The sequence below is a fragment of the Natrix helvetica genome (genome assembly GCF_964273705.1).
Source record: "Natrix helvetica genome assembly, chromosome: 1".
Lineage (NCBI taxonomy): Eukaryota > Metazoa > Chordata > Lepidosauria > Squamata > Natricidae > Natrix > Natrix helvetica.
The window spans coordinates 222,911,175-222,927,349 of NC_138548.1; the positions used below are offsets into that span (position 1 = coordinate 222,911,175).

At 42.4% G+C, this 16,175-nt stretch overlaps 1 protein-coding gene across 6 annotated transcripts in view; it reads right to left on the reverse strand.

Moving 5' to 3' along the window:
* The window catches only part of LIMA1 (LIM domain and actin binding 1), a 79,529-nt gene extending 63,588 nt beyond the window's left edge, over positions 1-15,941 (reverse strand). For 4 of the 6 annotated variants that reach the window (XM_081934676.1, XM_081934675.1, XM_081934674.1 and 1 more), the window contains exon 1: positions 15,876-15,895. The gene's annotated coding sequence lies outside the window, so the exon portion shown is untranslated. Of the gene's footprint in view, positions 1-15,875; positions 15,896-15,921 lie in introns of those variants that run through there. The other 2 variants (XM_081934673.1, XM_081934677.1) reach the window with 2 other exon arrangements.
* Positions 15,942-16,175: the final 234 nt, after the last annotated feature.

Consider the following 16,175-nt stretch of genomic DNA (forward strand, 5'->3'; position numbering starts at 1 on the left):
GATTTAGCAGGTGGGCCATCTGTATAATTTTGCCAATTCATCAAAAAGTGATTTGAAAAGGAAATCTGGGAGAAGATTCTTGCTGTTCTTATCTTTTTCTCCAGTATTTGGCCTTAGGAGCAATCGGATTTATGGATTCTGTTCCTTTAATGTCCAACCCACAGCTCTAGAAACCTAGTACCAAATTGCATACGTATGACTGAACAAGAAGACCTCCAGCAACTACTTTTGTAAACAAATTGCTGCAGTTCAACATGTTTGTGAAACATTTTTTTCTAGAACAAAGCTGAGCAGATTCCAGGAAGTGTTTGTTCACCAGCACTCTCTTGGTCCCTCTTTCCTTACCTGCTATTAAGAGTGCTATTTAATATACACTTTATAAAGATGAAGTGCCACAGTCACACATTAACTCAAGATTAAAAGTATAAATGTCTTCCTTGCAATGCTAATTTATAGGGCTGAGCGTGCTTCAGAATGATTCAGAAAAAAAAATACTTCAGTCCTTATGTAAGCATAGCTATTAATTACGCCAGCCTGCCTTTTGGGGGGCTTCCATAGGAATCTGAAAGAAAACTACCCTTGCTTTAGGGAATCAATTCGGTCAATTGTACAGGTTAAGGATGCAGTACTTTTCTGCAAGGTCACAAGGAAGCCTGGAAAAAAACAAACCCAGGTTGCTTTACAACTTGAAGACAGGTATTATCATTCACACAATGGCTGGAGAGGTAGTCTTCCAAATATTTTTTGAATCTTGCACAGCCCTACTGATTTATGCATCCTTGTGACTTTAAGCATCTTTTGCCACAGCAAATGCAAAACTTTTAACAGCAAAGACCAATGTAGATGCCAACATGAGAAACGCTCATTTTTAAATATGGATTTCTGTGGGACATATTTCAGTTATTGATTTTCAGCTTTAGGTTATATTTTTTATACCACATTCTGCATATGCTACCTCAGTGACGTGCGGTGAGGTTTACGGCTGATGAGGCTGGTGACGTCATCAGGAAGGCGGGGAATGGGACCACGTGTGCTGGAGCCTGAGGCTGCCTCAGCCTCAAGCACACGTGACCCCATTACCCCGCCTTCCTGAGCGCGCTTCGCCGGTTCGCGTTCTGCGATCCCCAACAGCAGCTGCTTTTCTGTGCACCTGGCGTTTAGGACATCCGGCTATCTATCTAAACGGCAGACGCACAGAAAAGGATCGCGGAGTGCTTCGCCGGCAAAGCGCTCCGCGATCCCCAACAGCAGCTGCTTTTCTGTGCACCTGGCGTTTAAAACATCCGGCTATCTATCTAAACGCCAGACGCACAGAAAAGGATCGCGGAGTGCTTCGCCGGCGAAGCGCTCCGCGATCCCCAACAGCAGCTGCTTTTCTGTGCGCCTGGCATTTAAAACATCCGGCTATCTATCTAAACGCCAGACGCACAGAAAAGGATCGCGGAGCGCTTCGCCGGCAAAGCGCTGCACGATCCCCAACAGCAGCTGCTTTTCTGTGGGCCTGGAGTTTAAAACATCCGGCTATCTATCTAAACGCCAGACGCACAGAAAAGGATCGCGGAGCGCTTCGCCGGCGAAGCGCTCCGCGATCCCCAACAGCAGCTGCTTTTCTGTGCGCCTGGCGTTTAAAACATCCGGCTATCTATCTAAACGCCAGACGCACAGAAAAGGATCGCGGAGCGCTTCGCCGGCGAAACGCTCCACGATCCCCAACAGCAGCTGCTTTTCTGTGCGCCTGGCGTTTAAAACACCCGGCTATCTATCTAAACGCCAGACGCACAGAAAAGGATCACGGAGCGCTACTCAGCGGGGTGTGGGTGAGAGAAGGAGAGAATGGCTGAATATTCTCTCCTCTCCCCGGACACCCGACTAAAACGCTTTCTTTCGCCCGCGGAAGAGCTCATGCGGGCAAAAGGAAGTGCTTTACTCAGTGGGGTGTGGGCGAGAGAAGGAGAGAATGGCTGAATATTCTCTCCTCTCCCCGGACACCCGACTAAAACGCTTTCTTTCGCCCGCGGAAGAGCTCATGCGGGCAAAAGGAAGCGCTTTACTCAGCGGGGTGTGGGCGAGAGAAGGAGAGAATGGCTGAATATTCTCTCCTCTCCCCGGACACCCAACTAAAACACTTTCTTTCACCCGCGGAAGAGCTCATGCGGGCAAAAGGAAGTGCTTTACTCAGCGGGGTGTGGGCGAGAGAAGGAGAGAATGGCTGAATATTCTCTCCTCTCCCCGGACACCCAACTAAAACGCTTTCTTTCGCCCGCGGAAGAGCTCAGATGGGCGAAAGGAAGCGCTTTACTCAGCGGGGTGTGGGTGAGAGAAGGAGAGAATGGCTGAATATTCTCTCCTCTCCCTGGACACCCGACTAAAACGCTTTCTTTTCCCCACGGAAGAGCTCGGGCAGGCGAAAGGAAGCGCTTTACTCAGAGGGGTGTGGGCGAGAGAAGGAGAGAATGGCTGAATATTCTCTCCTCTCCCCTGACACCCCACTGACTAAAGCACTTTCTTTCCCTCGCGGCAGAGCTCAGAGCTTTAGAAGCTTTTTTAAACAGGCAGTCATTCACGGTGAGCTAGGTAACCTCACTTCAGCACTCGCCTTTTCCCGTTTACATTTTTTTTCTTTTTCATGATTGACAGTGGTGAGGCTCTGCCTCCCCTGCCTCCCCTGACTGCACGTCACTGTGCTACCTAGAGTTTTATATCAAATTCTATTGTGGCCAGCAAAGTCAAAAACTACTAGTACCTACCCTGTTTCCCTGAAAATAAGACCTCCCCGGATAATAAGCCCAATCGGGCTTTTGAGCGCATGCGCCAAAATAAGTCCTCTCCTGAAAATAAGCCCTCCCCGAAAATATTGCAACACAGCAGCAGCCATGAAGTGACCACGCTCACCGCCTTCTGCACCTCAAAAATAAGAAGACCTCCCCGAAAATAAGGCCAAACACTTATTTCGGGGGTCAAAAGAAAATAAGACCCTGCCTTATTTTCGGGAAAACACGGTACTGAGATATTACCCAGGAATACCACCCCCTTTCCCTAGCTAGCATAAATATGCACCAAAACAATTCTCATGTTGATTGTAAGGGAAAGATATGTATCCACAAGGACAACACTTTTAATAAAGGTATAGAAATTTTGTAACATTTCAACGGTGCCACAGTTCTTGTACCTTTTCATCAAACAAGTTACTGAAAGGCAAGAATGAACTAATTTTTGACGAAAATGTGCATTTTCATAGATGCTGTTGAAAGGCTGTTCCCCAGAGCTATTTCCATTCCACTAAGCTTAAAAATAATTTTCTGAGCACCATGGGACTTGTCTTCACTACCAAATGATGGCACCCTCCCTTCAACTGACTGCCACGGATCAGATAAGAAAAAAATCAGTAGCTGGTTGGAGCCCTCTTCAACTCAGTCCATATTTCTTTGATTTTTTGTTACAATGAGGTTTGAAAGGAAGAACCCTGGTAATTGTCAGGGACAGTGGCAAGTTGTTCCTCTCTTTAATTTTAGAAGACCAGTGGTTGGAAATGTAACATTAAGAAGAGTTTATCAAGTAGAGAGAGGATAAAAAAATCAAAGAGCTGAGTGTTTCTGCCAATGGGAAGCTGCTTGCCCCAAAGAGCTAGTCCTGATGCTGGGTTGGTGATTGGGTCCACACCAATTTCATTTGAACCACAGCAGCAGCTAATTTATAAAAAGGTAAAGGTTCCCCTTGCACATATGTGCTAGTCGTTCTCAACTCTAGGGGGGCGGTAGTGCTCATCTCCGTTTCAAAGCCGAAGAGCCAGCGCTGTCCACAGACGTCTCCGTTGTCATGTGGCCGGCATGACTAAATGCCGAAGACGCATGGAATGCTGTTACCTTCCCCACCAAAGGTGGTCCCTCTTTTTCTACTTGCATTTTTTTACATGCTTTTGAATTGCTAGGTTGGCAGAAGCTGGGACAAGTAATAGGAGCTCACTCCATTACGCAGCGCTAGGGATTCGAACCGTTGAACTGCCAACCTTTCTGATGGACAAGCTCAGCGTCTTAGCCACTGAGCCACCACATCCCTTTTATAGCTAATTTATAAATGCAGGCTTTCTTGGCCAACATCAAACTGATATTCCAATGTTTTGCCAGCAGCTGTGGCTGGCTTCTTCAGAGCTGAAATTGATCTACTCTCTAGCACACTTCTTGGCAGCTGACTTTCACCTCTGAAGATGCCAACCACAGCTGTTGGCATAACATCAAGTTACCAGATAATTAAGCCACAGACTATTAGTTTGGAAACTCGTCAACATCGGAAGAATCTGAACTGTTCTGCTGTTACTGAAAATGAAGACGTATGTCTTAAGGGCCATCACAGCCAATCAAAGGGCACATGATTGTTACAGGTGGAGCAGCCATAAGGGTAATGTGTAAGCTCTCCTGTGCAGGAGCAGACCTCCCTACCTTTTCATAAAAATAGGGCTGATGAGGCTTTAAAGTCACAATTGTTCCTACGGAATAGTATTTGCAAAGCCAACTAAATGAGTGGCTCTCCATCTCAAACTCTTTATCAAGGCACTCCCAAGGATTGGTTCAGGACATTAAGTATTTTGTGTAGTTAATGTTTACATGGGAACATTCATCCGTAAAGCAAACATTACCTAACTAGGTTGGTTGTACCTTTCACCACTGAAACTGAAACTTCAGAATGGATAGGTTTTATGATCCCAATGTAATTTTGATAAATCCTGATGCCAAGCATGACCAGACGATGATTCAAAATTTCGTTTCCTTTTTTGAAATCAAGCAGTTTAAGAAACGGATTGCCAGTGTCCTCAGAACTAAACACAAAAGTGAATAGAATGCTTTACTGAAATGCTGTTACAATAGTCCCCAAATTTTGCCACTTCACTAAATCAAGGCTATTTTAACCAGCCTCTATGGCAAAATTCACTTTTATTTAAACGGTTAAGGAAACGAGATAATAAAGCATCTCTGCATGAAATTTGGCAAGTTAAGTAACCAATCCTCCCTCCCTCTGAGCCAAGTCCAGTTTTCTCTATAAAATCATATGCCTGGCAAAAGTTCTTTGCTATTTATTTTAACAAGATTTCCTCTTCAACATCTAAGCCTAAAGAACCAAGTACAATGTGTCTGTCCGGCCCCAATAGCGCACTGTGAAAACACCCTTTTCATGCATGCTTGTACTTTTGTCTAAAGAACAAAGATTTTAATCTACATGACAAGAATCATTAGTTATTCCACCATTAGTTATTTTTAATGTTTTAATAGATATTACGTCAGATCTGTCGTGTTATAGACCGGCAAGAATCCAACCATTTATATGAAATCTAGTAATTTATATACCGTATTTTTCGGAGTATAAGAAACACCGGAGTATAAGATGCACCAAGGTTTTGAAGAGGCAAATTGGGAAAAAAAAGTAGGTAGGTAGATGGAGGAATAGAGAGGGAGAGAAAGAGAGAAATACCGTGGTATTTAGATAAAGGGAGAGAGAGGGGGGGGGGAAATACAGTAGGTAGGGAAAGAGTTTGTGTGTGTAGGTAGGTAGATAGGTAGAGGGATAGAGAGAGAGAGAGAAAGAGATAGAGAGAGAAAGGCCGTTGGTACTTACCTGATACGCCTCTTCTCATAGTGGGGGAGGAGTATCCAGGATGGGTTGACCTTGTCCTCTCATTGGGCTGAGTCAGATAAGCTCTTTGGGCCACGCTCTGGTCACCAGGTACCACCCAGTTATCGGCGAAGAACCTTATCTGACTCGCTGTGTCATCCACTCCAGACTTTATCTTAAGTTTCAACCTTTATTTATTTCTTCAACAGAACAGCTCAATCATCAAATATAAAGCTCATGTTACATAACCCTATCAGGGAGGAGCTGGATAGCCCTCCCCCACTATGAAAAGGCGTATCAGGTAAGTACCAACGCCCTTTCTCCATAGTGAGGGGAGGAGTATCCAGGATGGGATGTACCAAAGCTTACACATCCCTAGGGAGGATTAGCCATGTTAAGAGCTCGCACAATCTTACGCCTGGTGAGGCGTCACCTCCACCCCGTGCACAGCCTGCAACACCTTACACCCAAATGAAGCCTCTGCAGAGGCAAAGGAGTCCAGTTTGTAGTTCCTCACGAATGGTGAGAGGGAAGACCACGTAGCTGCCCTACAGATCTCAGTCAATGAAGCATGTGTGGCCCAGGCCATTGAGGTGGCCGCGCTTCGTGTGGAATGAGCTGTAATAGAGCTCGGTGTTTGCAGACTCCGTGCTTGGTAGGTGGTAACAATACAGGTTCGTAACCACCTGCCTATGGTGGTGGATTTTTAATATGACTGTACACCGCCCCGAGTCCTTTCTGGGAGAGGGCGCGGTTTATAAATTAAATAAAAGTAAAGTAAAGTAAAGGATGTCACCTTGTTCCCCAGAGATCTCGGCTGGAAAGAGACAAACAGGGCTTCAGACTTCCTGTTTGGCCGGGTTCTTCTGAGGTAAATCCTCAAAGCCCTCCTTACGTCTAGGGTGTGCCACTTCCTCTCTAACGGATGAGAGAAGTCCGGGCAGAAATTGGGCAATATCAATTCCTGTGAGCAATGGAAGCAGGAGCACACCTTAGGGATGAAGGAGAGGTCCAACCTTAGTACCACCCTATTCTGGTGGAACACGCAGAGATTCTCCCTGGCCGACAGAGCCTGTAGTTCGGATATCCGCCTGGCTGAGGTGATGGCCACCAGAAAGGCCACTTTAAGAGTCAAAAACTTAAGAGACACAGTTCGCAAGGGTTCAAAAGGAGGGCCTGTCAGAGCGTCCAACACCTTATGCAAGTCCCAGGAGGGGTACCTGTGTACCGTAGGTGGCTTAAGATTGGATGCCCCCTTGAGGAATTGCCTGACCATGGGGTGGTGAGTCAAGGTCTGAGACCTACCGCACAGAAGTACCGATGAGATGGCAGAGATCTGTCTCCTAATTGTGTTGGGAGCTAACCTCTGTATCTATCAGGGCTCCTAGGTGGACCAGACTAGTGGAGGGGTGAAGGTGGCCTTTGGCCAGGTTTACCAAAAACCCGTGGTCTCTCAGGACTGCCATAGTAGTGTCTAAATCCCGTAGCGCGCCCTTGAAGGAGGATGACTGCAATAGCAGGTCATCTAAATAACCCTGAATTCAAACAGGAACCTGCCTCAGGTGAGCTCCCAATGCCGCCATTACCTTCGTGAAAACTCAAGGGGCGGACGACAACCCAAAAGGTGGGACTCGATACTGGAAATGGTGCCCTAGGTAGCAGAACCTGAGATGTTTACGGTGTTCCAGGGCTATGGGTATATGCAGGTAGGCCTCTGTGAGGTCTATGGAGGTGAGAAAATCTCCCTGCTTAATCCCTTCCAGGATGGAATGCAGTGAATGCATCTTAAACCTCCGATAGCGGATGAAATAGTTCAGGCGTTTCAAGTCAAGAATCGCTCTCCAGCCGCCCGAGGCCTTAGGAATTACAAAGAGAATAGAGTAATACCCCTGGCCTTGCTGCTCTAGAGGCACTGGCTGGATGGCCCTGAAGTCCAACAGGTGTTGGATGGTCTCCTGCATCAGCAACCTCCGGGTCAGGTTGCTTGTGACAGGGCAGCTCCGAAAAGAACTCGGGGGGTTGGAGAGGAACTCGAATGAGAGACCATACCGAATGGTGTTCTGGACCCACTTGTCGGAGGAGGTCAAGTCCCAGCGGTCGGCGAAGTACACCAAGCGCCCCCCAATGGGAGGTGAGCTAGGTCTAGGTCTTGCGGAAGGAGCGCCTGCTGCCTCCTCCTCCGCCCCCTCAAAAGGGCCTCTTCTGCTGCCTGCCCCTCTGCTGTCTATCTAGGTATCTCTGCCTGGATGAAAAACCTCCCTGGTACTGCCTAGAGCCCGAGTATCCAAACTCCAAGCCCCTGAAGGATTCCTGACCCAGGAAGGAGGACCCAAAATCCTGCCCCCGGGAGTTGGGGCGTCTAGGGTATGGCGCCGCCCTGAAGTTGGACTTCTTGTGAACTGTTATAGCTTAAACTGAGGAGACGGAGACAGCTGAGTGCAAGGAACACGTTTATTAACTTAAACAGAGCTGACAGGAACAAGCACAACAGAAGCCGTCTGACAGCTATTTATACATGCAGCTGTCAGACGGCGAACCAATAGGAATTGGGTATTTTTCCCGCTGGCCGGCAGGCGCGCCTGAACCAATCAGAGCGGCTTCTCTGAATGCCCTCTGCTGGCCGGGCTCGCCAGTACACAACATGAACAGTGGGGAGCACCTTCCGCTTGTCCTTGTTCTCTACCAGGAATGGGTCGAGGCTGCTCCAAAGAGGAAAAACGCAAGCCAAAAACAGCCCAGTTTTTTGTCAAAAAAATTGCATGCATAGCTTTATGGAGGCTTATAGAGTGCTGCTGGGGGCTGGGGGGCAAAAAACGGCCCGTTTTTGTTCATTTCTGCCCTCCCCAACCCCCAGGAACTCTCTGAAAGCCTCCATAAGGCTATGCATGGCCATTTTGATGAAGGGGGCGGGGCTTCAGGAGGCAAAAATTGCTGTATTCAGTGTATAAGACGTACCCATATTTTCAGCCTCTTTTTTGAGGAAAAAAGGTGTGTCTTATACTCCGAAAAATACAATACCTATAATTCCAAAATAGTTATGAAAGAATGAGGCCAGAGATACCAAGAGTCCACAGATGTAACAACAGGCACATCCATTACATAGCATATCATTAAACATAAGACAGCTATGCTGGATCAGATCACAGGATCAAGTTCAGCAATCACTTTCTATAAAACTCAATCCAGCCAGGGGTTAGCCTATTGCTAAACCCTCAGTATAGTAAGAGGATAAAAGTTCTGCATCCAGGTAATACATTTAATAGTTTTGAATGTATGCATTTCATTAATGTATTCATCAAATTTCTACAGCAGCCCACTTCACTAAAAGTGACACTGGGGAGTGCACAACTACAAGATAAAAGTTAAAGTGTACCATGGCCAAAATGCACCCAGGTTAGGAAGGTTATGATATAAGGAGTACATCAAAAGATTTCTCTCAGATTCTGCTAACTGTTGTTTCAAAGATTTTTTAAAAAATACTGATTGACCTTTCTCTTTAAATGGAAGACTGCAACTTGTTGCATTTGGATGATTTGCTAAGTAAATATGCAATAGAATTTTAAAGTGCAATTATTCTTCCTTAGAAACCCTCAGATCAATTAAATCAAACTTTTATTATGGTCAAACATTAGCATAAGGTGGGCAAGATACATTAGAATAAAAAATAATATGTTAAAAGCCGAAAATATCAAAACAAAAATCTTTTAAAAATCTAAGGTAAAGGTTCCCCTCGCACATATGTGCTAGACGTTCCCTGCCTCTAGGGGGCAGTGCTCATCTCCATTTCAAAGCCGAAGAGCCAGCGCTGTCCAAAGACTACTCCGTGGTCATGTGGCCACATGACTCAACGCCAAAGGTGCACGGAACGCTGTTACCTTCCCACCAAAGGTGGTCCCTATTTTTTCTACTTGCATTTTTACATGCTTTTGAACTGCTAGGTTGGCAGAAGTGGGGACAAGTAACAAGAGCTCGCTCCATTATGCAGCACTAGGGATTTGAACCGCCAAACTGTCAACCTTTCTGATCGACAAGCTCAGCATCTTAGCCACTGAGCCACCTTTAAAAATCTAATAAGGACTAAAACCAGGGATAGGAGTAAAAGAGCATGACAAACTAAATCTATCACAATACAAGTCACTCTAAAATAAACTAGATGCTCATTAAAACTGGCTTATCATCTTCTGACATATTTTAAGTAATGCTGGCAGAACCTGGCTATATTGTATGCTGTAGCAGGGTTGGTATCTGAAAGCACAGTGAGGTGTAAAAGTCTTAGAAAGCCTGTTATGGTTATGGAGAACCCTGTTAGCTCCTGAAATAGATAAACTGTCATGTTACTCTTCTTCAAAGTTATTCATTCCTGGATAACAGAGGAACTTGTACAGAATATCCCAAGGTTACTCCAAAATGAATAGAGAAGATAATCCAGGACAGAGGTGCCACTCGCACACAAATCTATAGAATCCTGTCAACCTACCTACCATATCAATCACAATCTGCTTAGCCAGCATATGCATCAAATTCTTCCTAGCTAGTACAAGTAGTCCTTGACTTACAAACATTGTTTAGCAACCATCCAAAACCATAATGGCAATGGAAAAAGTGACTTAACAACTGGCGCTCATCTTATGACTGTTGCAGCATCCCTATGGCCATGTGATCAAAATTTGGGCAATTGGTATGTATTTACTATGCTTTCAACATCCCAGGATCATGTGTTGCTTTGAGATTGGTTTAACAACTGCAGTGATTCATTAATGGGGGGGGGGGGTCATACAATTGGGCACAATTCTGTTAACAATCACCTTGCTTAGCAACAAAAATGCTGGTCCCAATTGTGGTTAAATGCGGACTACCTGCATTTAGCCAAGTCCTAATGGATCTTTTTAAATGTTCCATATATGCCACTATGAATCATGTTCTATTGCTTTTGATATACCAGTTTTAGCTTTGTGAGAATTCTTCCTGGTAATTGGGTACAATTGCAAATACACAAATTCAGTAATAGTTTAGAAGAACAGCTTTAAAAATCAGTTTGGCACTGTAATAAAGTAGACACATGGATATTAATACGAAATTATAGTAGTGCATTTATAGAATACTAAATCAGAATGAAAAAAAATCCCATATGTTTATCGTTTGTTTGTTTTCATTATACAAATGTCATCTTGAACTCTAGAAAGAAGACAAATTAAAGGAGACTGAAATAAGAAAGAATATGAGCAATGAATTTTATGCGGCCATTAAATAAAAGAACTTTGAAGTGAAGAGTCACAATGATAAAATGTAGCAGACAAGAATTCAATAGCTTTAGGTTCTACTTTTTATCAAGACCACATAAATAAAACCAAAACTTTTTAACAAGAGATAGTTAAGAGTTACATTACTCATCTTGTAATTAATCATTACTCATGATTAAATGAACTATGACCTACTGTAATTGGCATAAAATATTGAGCTTGGATATGCCAATTACAGTAGATCATAGTTCCTTTAATCATTAAATACTGAATAAATCATGGATGAGTCCATATACAATGCTACTTACAGTCTATACTTTATGAACCACAACTATAATAGTATGGTTATCATAAAACATTAAGCCAAAATTAATCAGTTTTTTGAAATAAAACAGAACATGCATTACTATAATAATGGCTTCAGAATCATTTTTAACTGATTACTATTTCTTCCTGAGTCACTTTTTTTTCCTCAACACCCACTTTTTTTATCTCTTAAGGAACTATTTTCAGCAATGTTTTATTGAAATACATATAAATGACAGAAAATACTGTACAAAGCTAACAATAAGAAGTTAACCAGCAGCTTACAAACCTATATTCCCCTAATATATTTCCCTCAGAAATTAACTCCTCAAGGTGCCTAGTAAAGGTCTTTGCATGAATGCTTTCCTTTTTTTTTTTTACCATGAAGAGACTTCCTTAAAAAATATACAAGTCCAGGCTTTTGTGGGTTAGTTAAACTGAAAATGTACCAAGTCTTCCAATAATTTTAAAGGCCATACATTCACTCGGATATCCAATCCAAACATAAAATTCTATCCCACTATATTAACATTCCAAAAGATTTTGATGAACTGTTCGTCATAAATTATGGAATGATGACCACAAATTTCTATCAAAAATCATTTGTTAAAAAGAGTAAAATGTCTCTTTTTAATAAAAAGAGTAAAATGTCTCTTTTTAATAAAAAGAGTAAAATGTCTCTTTTTAATAAAAAGAGTAACAGTATGACAGCTTAAAGATCAGTTCAATAACTATGAAAAATCAGTGGCGTAGCGTGGGTTGTCAGCACCCGGGGCAAGGCAAGTAATTTGCGCCCCCTAACCCGTGGATTTTAGCACTCGAGTCTCTTCCACTAGATTAGTTAAACAAACCCTTACCCCCTAAGCACATGTATTGTTTGTTATGAAAATACTGATGTAATTAAAGTAAAATGCATCTAAATACAAGTTTATTTTCAAACACTTTATTGAGTGCGAACATGCATTACACATTCTCCACATTTTCAGCAGGTCTATGAATACAAATCTACAAATGTAGTAACCTAGCATGGGCCATGCTATTATATGTCGTCTCACAACCATCGTAAACGACTGCTGGCACCCCCCACCTCCACCTCCACAGTGGGCGGCGACCCGGCAGCTCGGATCGGATTCGCACAGCCAGCACTGCAGTGAGAGAGAGTGAGTGAGCCAGGCAGGGGCAGAGAGCTGCGAGTGCGAGCGCCCCCCCCCAGATGTTGCGCCCGGTGCGGCCGGCCCCCCCTGCACCCCCCATGCTACGCCACTGTGAAAAATACATCTTTAAGGTACTAGATTAAAAAAAGAAAATTCACCCAAAAATATCTACCTGGTATATCGTAATGGTCATTTAAGAGTGACACAGCGAATGGCCTAATTCTATAACTATAGCTTACTGTTTGCTTTAATTCATCTATGATTACTCCAGGGCAGTCATTCCAAAAGGAAAAACAAGGTGGTGAAAACCAACATCAGACCTGCCCTTAACACAAAAACAATTTTCAACTAGTATATACTTGGTATGTTTTTTTTAAACCTAGACTTTTAAAAACTATTCCACCAAAACACCCCAGTGATACACCTAATAAAGTGAGGGTGCTGCATAATTTAAACCAGTGTTTTTGAATCTAGTGCCCTGTAGATTTATTAGGGTTCTTTTCCCCAGGTTTCCACATATGTCTTGGAAATACTAGTTATATATTCCCAACTCTCCCAGAGAGTCCAAGGTTTAGGAAACTGAGCTATTAAGTGATGCAGCACTCTTTACGCCTCCCCTCCTTCCAGAGACTGTTTTTAGTGGCTGTGCAGTACACAATAATACATGAATTTCTCCAAAATATCCTATTCCAGATAATAGAACATTCAATTGAAGTAAATCAAAAGATAGTAAAAAAAGGTATTTACTATTAAAATTTGGCAAAATAGCTGATACCAAATCACTAATGAATCTGCAGATTCATGTTTGGATACAAGGGAGGTCATTTAACAACCTTAATAAAAGGGTTTCTTGTTTTCAGCAGCAATATTTATGGCATAAATTAGAGACATCTTCAATAGTACAATTACCTGCTTCTGCCACTAATAGGCTTAAATCCTTTTCTAACTAGAGATAATTTGGGTGCTTGGTCCATAAACTTGTTTTCTGGACAGGTTGCTTTCACAACTATTTTAAAATGATTATGATATGGAGCTCAAGATGACATATTTTGCTAAGCAACGATAAAGTTTGCATGTTGCTCACCATTTTGAATTCAGGCACCATGGCTTATAAAACCAGTCATGGTTTATAGCTTAGGACATGTTGTGGTACAATTTATAGTTATTAAAAGCATGTTAACAAACTATGGTTTAATGTAATATATTAAGAAAGTAACATACATGCCAAACTTACCCACAAACATATTATAGCAGTGTAGGTCACATATTGTGCTAGTTACAAAGCGTAGTCTGTAAAGTACAAAAGGTAGCTTTGTAATATATACTAAGAAAGATCCAAAGAAAACACTTGCTTAGCATATAGTACAAAGCTACCTTTTGTACTTTACAGACTATGCTTTTCAACTAGCACAATATGTGACCCACAGTACTGTAGTATGTTTACAAACAATGGTTAATGTAAACCATAAATTAGCATTGTGCTATCCAGATATAGTGAAGGAAACATCGGTTTCTAATTAACAAACAGCTCATGTAATAGACAATTTGGAATAATAAGTTTCAGATTTGGAATATTAAACTCAAGACAATTGACCAAAGGGTGGGTGGAGAGGGATTACCCAGTGTTTGTTGAAAAATCCATAGTACCTGATTAAAACATGATTCTTAATTGTTGGGTTTACCCATCATGTAAACAGAGCAAAGCATATTATGGCTTAATGTGATGTGCGAATGCAAACTAGAACAGTATACTGTAACTTTTTCCACAGCCAATAGTTAATTATGTTACAGTGTATGTGTTTGTAATAATAGTGTGTATTAATATAAATATTAATTATGATTGAAGATTTCAGGGTCAGAGGTAGCCCTCTGTATTTTGAGTCAGTATCAATTAACAATTATTATTCTGTAGATTTTTTCTTTTTTGAACAACAACAACAAATCCATTCCAGGTATTAGCAACCACTCCCTCATTTGCACTATGTAGCCCAGAGAGTATTCTTGTGCTCAGGGAGAAAGGTGAGCCAAGGACATAACTCGGTCAGAATAAATTTTTAGATTTTAAAGGTACACCTTGAGCTTTAACAAGCCATAGACTTGCCTCCACACAGTTCTTTTTATATAAGCCTTTTCTCGGCTCCCTTTAGTTAAGAATTAGTCAATCCTGGAATAATCAGGATTTACACCTTCAACCAATTCTACCATTTTTCAAACACCATGGCAATTTTCATTAGATTGCATTTTACAGTTTTAATGTAGATGGGCTGCTTTAACACACCCAATAAATAAAAATAAACAATTTTGGCTTGAAGAAATTTTTTTTGCTAACTCGTTTCCCTTGCAAATATTATGCAGTACTATATTGATAGAATATAGAAAGTAGATTACTATCAGCTAAAGGGAGAAACAATCATCACTTCACTAAGAGCAGTGCTCGAAGCAATATGCCGACAACCTTGCACCCTACCTAATGGATACTACTGACATTTCTAGGGCACTTTTTCTCAGTAGAATAGCCTTGTACAATATCCTTGCAATTTTGTTGGGGTAACTCCTCCCATGGATCACAGGCAGCATGCTTAGTAATATAGAACGACAATGCCAATACATCCAGAAAGCAATAAATTGGGGAAAGTTGACCTTATGTCTGGATTACTTGAGATTCTAGTAAATTCTGGGGGGAAAATGCTGAAAGACATCCAGATAGGTTGTCTTTTGTAAAATTAAGTTAACCGTTTGTCCCAACAGATTCAAGATCTTAAAGACTCAAAACACTATATAGACATTTGCAGCACATTGAGCACTAAATAGTTTAATATTGAGAAAATGAACTACATTTAGTATTCTCCAGCTGCTAAGTAAAAGGCCAGAGCAAGGTGTACATGGTGAATGACAATATGGCAAGCCCATTATGACTGTCTCTCTAACCTAAAGATTTGCAGTATAAAAATTCCTAGGAAATTATAGAGTTAACAGAAAAAAAATGTCTAATTCCTTCTAACATAAAAACCAGAAAAGTAGTGTTGTAGGCCAGAAATACAACATGCACACACAGAAATATATATCTGTCTACAGATACATTTGTCTACAAACTGAGCTTCCTGGCTGTTTAATCCGCTGAACTCCTATTACTTACCAATTTGTTTATTCAAAGCATTTGAGCAGGAAGAGAACACCAATAGCCTGTTCACTGCAGACAACTAGGTCCGTTCAACAAACTACATTCTTTCAACAGTCTCCAGCAAAGCCCTCCCCCCGAATTAAAACACTCGAGGCTTTCTTTAATAGTTGCTCAGCTCTTTCTTCTCCCATCCAAAGGACGGGAGGGATAAAAGGAAGGAGAGCGGTTGACATTTCACTATCAATTAATAGAACTATTTCAGAGATGGGAAGCAACTACGGGAGAACAGCTACCCATTCTTTGGAACGGACATATACGGGATAGGCACCTTGATCCTAGAGGGATACGAATTACATTTTTGCAAAAGAAAAGATTACAGCATCTCAGAGAAATAAAATGTGCGTCACAAATGCCAGCAAGATAAGCCAAACGTAATGTCTTTCCATCTACCTCGACTTCTCAGCGGCCGCTCCCCAAACCTCTTAGCTAGGCGCACCTGTTGCTTCTGCTGCGGCGGCGGCAATAGGTACCTCCGGCGCCAAGTAAAGAAGGAGATAACCACGCCCCCCCGACGGAATCTGAGCCGCCTTTTGGCCCCGCCCCGTCATTTTCTAAGCCAAAACGCTTCTAATTCTTTAGCGCATGCTCGACCTGTTGCTCGCTCTCGCGCTCGCTCGCTCTCTCCCCGCGTATGTGTGCTATTTCATAAAAGAAAGCAACTAAAAGGTACAGTAATCCCCTCTTTGAATG